General features: G+C 34.6%; 1 protein-coding gene across 2 annotated transcripts in view; it reads right to left on the bottom strand.

Annotated features, from left to right (window-relative positions):
* SOS1 (SOS Ras/Rac guanine nucleotide exchange factor 1) overlaps positions 1-5,358 on the bottom strand; it is a 275,229-nt gene extending 269,871 nt beyond the window's left edge. The window contains exons 1-2 of one of the 2 annotated variants that reach the window (XM_077134036.1): positions 5,306-5,358; positions 4,121-4,225 (exon numbers count right to left, since the gene is read on the bottom strand). The gene's annotated coding sequence lies outside the window, so the exon portion shown is untranslated. Of the gene's footprint in view, positions 1-4,120; positions 4,229-5,305 lie in introns of those variants that run through there. The other variant, XM_077134035.1, reaches the window with a different exon arrangement.
* Positions 5,359-6,000: the final 642 nt, after the last annotated feature.

The raw sequence follows: 6,000 nt of genomic DNA on the forward strand, positions 1-6,000 counted from the left end.
TGTTAGTTGGTGTGTTTGGTCTAGTCATTAATTGGTGTGTTACTTACACATAGTCTCTGCTTAATAATAGTTAATATTATTAATATTAGTTGATAAAATAAATATTAATATTAGTAACCTAATAGTTAAGTATCTGTTTAAATTTGTTAGTTGGTATGTTCCTGCATTTGTATTGGTTAATTATTTCTAATTGTTTACTGATTGCAAAAAAAAAAATCTTTTAAAATAGGAACTGTTGGGCTGTATTGAAAATTGGAAAGATTTTAGTTATGAGCCTATGAAAAAAGGCCTATTTAACACAGTCTGGCCTCAATATGATTTAAGATCAGGGAGGAAATAGCCTGAGCATAGCTCTATAATTGTTCTGCAAAAGGGCAGAGATGGGATAAGATAATGTATATTCAATTTTCTATTTGTCTCTCTCAATAGTATTTCTCTGTTTCAGTTTCTTGTCTAACTTTCTATTTGCGTCAGTCTGTTCAATGTGTATTCTCATACCTCCGGACAGTAACAGAAAATTAACATAAAATTCTTCAAGAGCTCTTTTGGAATTGCTTAAAAAATAAATAAGTACTTTTATATAAAAATATAAATTAGTACTCCTGAAGTCCCAGAGAAAAAGAAAAAAACCCTCTGGGTCACAAGTTTCAAAGCCTTAATTTTGTAGTTACTGTAAATGTACCTGGACATTAGAAAGAAAATGCCCCTGGAATTCCCCTATGGCAGCTGAAAAGGCAAAGAACTTTTCAGTTAAGGTCATAGCCTTAACTGAAATAGACCTAATAACTGGAAATAGTTAAAAGGAGGGCATAGGAATTCTGAAATCCCTCAGTCCTCACCTAAAACTTTAAACTCCAAGTTTAACAAACCAGACTTTATTATATCTGCTCACCTATGCCTACCTTCAGGGCCTAACCAACTAAGCCAGCCCTGAGGGAAACGCTGGGTGCAGAAAGCTGGAGGAGATATGGTTTAGAATACTTCCAACTGGGTCTGGAGATTAGAAATGGTAGGCATAGAAAGTGCTGCAGAATAGGCTATTGCGCTGGTTTAAAATTGTCATGTACCCCAGAAAAGCCATGTTCTTTTATCCTAAACCAATCTTTTGGGGCAGACCTATTGTTTGGGTGGGATCTTTTGATTAGATTGTTTCCATGGCGATGTAACCTCGCCTATTCAAGGTGGTTCTGAGTTTACTAGAGGCCTTAAAAGAGTTTATGGAGAGAGAATTCAGAACCAATATGGACAGCAGAGGAATGAAACCAAGAGAGATGTTTGGAGATGCTAAGCTAAGAGATGAAATCCAGAGTTTGCCCCGGAGAAGCTAAGTGAGGGCTCCCAGATGGTTAGAGTGAAAACCACTGGAATCAGAAGCTTAGAGCGACAGAACCCAGGAGCAAACGACCAGTAGACGTCAGCCACATGCCTTCCCAGCTGACTGGAAGCCTTGATTCTGAGAAGGCATCCTCTTGCTCGTGCCTTAATTTGGACATTTTCATGGCCTTAGAATTGTAATTTATTAAATTCCCTTTATAAAAGCCAATCCAGGGTGGGCCATGGTGGCTCAGCAGGCAAGAATGCTTGCCTGCTATGCCAAAGGACCCAGGTTCGATTCCTGGTGACTGCTCATGTAAAAAAAAAAAAAAAGCCAACCCATTTCTGGTATATTGCATTCTGGCAGCATTAGCAAACCAAAACAGCCATGTTTGTTAAAAACTATTTTTTTCCAACAATACCTTTGCAATGGTAACCATAGTAATTAGATCATTATTAAAATATGACTAGCCTTGAGATAGGAGTAACTGAATAAAATCTAATTACCAAATTTCAGTAAGTAAAATGAAAGGTCCTTGAGAATTAAGAAAAAGTTTTCTTGGATGTAGGCTTGGGACAAATAAAACATTTGAAGTACATCTTCCAAAACGTGATAGTCAGTGTACTTTTAAAGTTGTAATTTCAGGATATTATAAAAACAGAGATTTTTAAAATTTCCAATAAAAGGAATTTGATGAATTTTTAATTGAATAAAAAATGAGAATATGCTGATGCTTCAAATATATTCTACTTAAGAAATCAGTAAAGCTAAGTAAGATGAACGCGATTTTTTTAAAAACCTTGATTGCCTGGATTACAATGAATCTGGCTTTTTAGTTACTTTGTCATTTGTTACCTCAGTATGTGAAAAAATTTGAATTTGTAGTGGCTTTGTCAATATTAATCAGTGCATTTTTGTTAGTAAGTGCTGTCATGAATAGGGAAGACATCATTCTTAGCTTCAAAGAGTTTATATTTTAGTTAAAATATACTTGTATCAGGTCATGGTATAAGACAGTAGTAATAAAGAGCAAAAATGCTGGAAGAATTTAAAAAGCAGATAATGAAGACCTCATAGAAAAGATGACACTTGTAAGACCTTTAAGAAGTAGCATTTAAACAAATAAAGCTCTGGACTAGTTTCTTCAGAAGCCATAACTTATTTTGTAAAACTAACATGTTCCTTGTATTATTTAGCATTTGGGAATAATGTTGAGAAAAATTCGAGATTTTTTCTGAATATAAATCCCCTAAATATTGAAAAGCTGATTATACTTCAAACTTGGGGATTTTATGACCTTTGAAGGTAGTGCTGGATTAGGCGGAGAAATTTTAGGCTGAGAAATTTTAGGCTTATCACAAAGTAATCATTTGTAATTTCTGAGTATAAAGTAATAAATGCCTGGTTGTATTCCAAACCCAAGCATACATTTCTTCCCTTCATTATCTTGTAGCATCTGTCTCTTCTCTCCTTCATGAATGCTGTTATTGAAGGTAGTATGCATGTTCAAAAAGCTTTGTGAATTTGTTATCAAACTTATTTCTGATTGTATGCAGTATGGATAAATAAGAACTACAGGTAGCATAGATAGTAGTTTTAATTATTTTCCATACTAAGATGGTCATACTCTCTGATTAAAGTGAATTTTATTTGTATGCTGACTACAAGCCTTGAATGAATTCAGAAAGTTATTAAAGGTTTATAAAAGTAAAATCTGTCATAGTCAATGCTGACCAAAAATTTAATAATATATATTTTTCTATCACATAGTTGTTTATTCATCATCATGATCATTTTTTAGAACATTTGCATCACTCCAGAAAAATAAAAAGAAAAAAGAAAAAACTCATACATCCCATAACCCTTACCTCTCCCACTAGTGTTTTCATCTACTCAATTTATTTTACTTTATCTCCTCTATTATTATATATTTTTTACTCATCTGTTTATACGCTGGATATCAGACACAAAGTTTTCACGTTCATACAGTCACACTGTAAAAGCTATGTAGTTATACATTTGTCTTCAAGAATCAAGGCTACTGGAACACAGCACTACAGTTCCAGGTGCTTCCCTCCAGCCACTCCAATACACCATAAACTAAAAAGGGATGTTTATATGACGCATAAGAATAACCTCCAGGATAATCTTGTGGCTGTGTTTAAAATCTCTTAGCTATTAAAACTTTATTTTGTCTTATTTCTCTCTTCCCCTTTTTGGTCAAGAAGCCTTTCTCAATTGCCTGATGCTGGGTCCTGGCTCATCGCAGGAGTCCTAAACATGTTGCCAGGGAGATTTTACACTCCTGGAAGTCATGTCCCACACAGTGAGTTCACCTGCCAAGCTGACTTAGAAAGAGGCCACATTTGAGCAATAAAAGAGGTTCTCTGGGGGTGACCCTTAGGTATAATTATATATAGTTAATATATATTTTGCACAAGCAGGCACTGGGAATCGAACTCAGGTTTCCAGCATGACAGACGAGAATTCTGCCACTACACCACCATTGCTGGCCCTCTCATGCATAATTATAAGTAGGCTTAGCTTCTCCTTTGCAGGAATAAGTTTTGTAGGGGCAAACATCAAGACTAAGGGCCTAGCCTATTGAGTTGGTTGTCTCCACTGCTGGTGCATGAGTCTGGGTTTAATTTCTGCATTCACCCCCTTACTATCTTTGTAGTAGTAAGGAAATCTCACAGTTTCTCTGAGCCTTATTTTGCTCAGTCATAAAAGGGCTCAATGTTATGAATTTGCAGAACTATACTGGAGGATTAAATGAGATATTGAAAAGCATTTGGCACGTACCAAGTCTCAGTACTTAGCAGCCGTGATTTCTGAGTGGTCAGATGTCCATGACACTCCTTCTTGTCAGCACACACCTGGCTTCTCAATCAGCTTAGTCTGAATCCCCTGCTGCAACAGAGAAGAAATTCCTGTTGTCCTAGGTGCCCTCACAAATCTCTGCCTATTGGGCTCTTACACATCAAAACTTATCTCAAATGTAGTCTCTTCTATGACATTTCTGTGACTAACGGTTAGAATTATTGGTCTACTTCTGTGCTCACAATGCTTGCTTACAACATATATATATATATTTTTTTACGTGGGCAGGCACTGGGAATCGAACCTGGGTCCTCGGGCTTGGCAGGCAAGCATTCTTACCTGCTGAGATACCGTGGCCCGCCCTACAACATATTTTTAAAAAGATTTTTGCGTCAAACAGCATATTCATACAAAACTAAAGTTTTGTTTTCTCTGTTAAAATATTAAAATAATGTAGATTGTTAGTCTGCTTTTTTTTTTTTAAACTTTTTTTATTGTGAAATATAACATACAAACAAAAAAAGCAATAAATTTCCAAGTACATTTTTACAAGTAGTTATAGAACAGATTTTTAAAGCTTGGTATTGGTATTCGGTTTGGTATTGAAAAATTTCATGATTTTTTGTTTTTTTCTTCTAGCTGCTCCAAGACACTGGAGACCAACAGAAACATCAAAATGATTCAGCAATTAGTCTGCTCTTAATGAAGTTTTTAAAACATTTTTCTTAATCATCTGATACTCTGTCTAGAAGACAAAAATTTTACATCAAAATAATATCCTTGTTAATGTTTATGGCTTTATCATTCTTTATTTCAGGGGACAAGTCTTCTCATTTTTAAGGAAAAAACTGTTACAAAGAATTTGTTCTTTTACCTTTTAAAAAAGTAAGGTGCTAAAATAATTTAACCTATTGCATAGATGGTGTTTGGGAAGTATTATAGTGGTTAAAAGGGATTTTCCATCCTGTTGTTAGCTAAATTTTTATGGGTAAAATGTTATTCATATATTTAGAAACTGTATAAAAATCCTAAAGGCTGGACAATGCTCTCACTGTCCGTGTCAAATCCTGATACTGATCTGCATGATGCTAAACAATGGTATGATGTTGTTAGTCATGGTTCTAGTTATTCTTAAAAGTTACAGATCATAGAAACAGCCAAGTTTACTTGTGTCACGTTGCTTTGCTCAAAAGCTTCTCTAAAGTAGATGTGGTCAGCTATAGGTCAGAGTTTCATCTGCAACAAGGAGAGACTTTAAAAGAGAGGCACGAAAAATATATAAATTATATATTATCTATTAATTAACATAACTCTGGTAAATGTGCAAACGTGAACTAGAACAAAACACCTGCTATGGTTTGTCAATATAAGACAGCTGTCAAATGTTTTTATTTCTGTAAATAAATAGCTTCATTTAAAATGCTTGTAAGAACATTAGGGCTTAGATTGTAAGCTCTTATAGCAGCCATAGCTACTGTTGAGCTCTAACTGTTATTTCTAAATTCTGAAATGCTTTGCTCTTTGCATAACCTAGTAGTTCCCTGGAACTTTAAGTATCTGTGTGACACCTGAGACTCAGAGTTAGCTCTCCAGCTCTGAAAGTCAACATAACTTCATACAGCAACTGTTAAAAAACTGAAAAAGAGATCAGAATCTGATCAGAGATGTGACTGAAACGGATCTTGTTAAAACTAAGGTAAATAAAAATACAGCATAAAAGACAATATTGTCTGTATCTTAAAACTTTAAGTTTTGTGTGAGACTAAAAGAAATGTTTATTTTGTTGAAAATTTGAATTTTCTATAGCACACTATTTAGTCCAACCTATCTGATCAGTTTATTTAAACAATCTAACTCAGCTT

The sequence above is a fragment of the Tamandua tetradactyla genome, chromosome 17 (assembly GCF_023851605.1).
Source record: "Tamandua tetradactyla isolate mTamTet1 chromosome 17, mTamTet1.pri, whole genome shotgun sequence".
NCBI classification, from domain to species: Eukaryota; Metazoa; Chordata; class Mammalia; order Pilosa; family Myrmecophagidae; genus Tamandua; species Tamandua tetradactyla.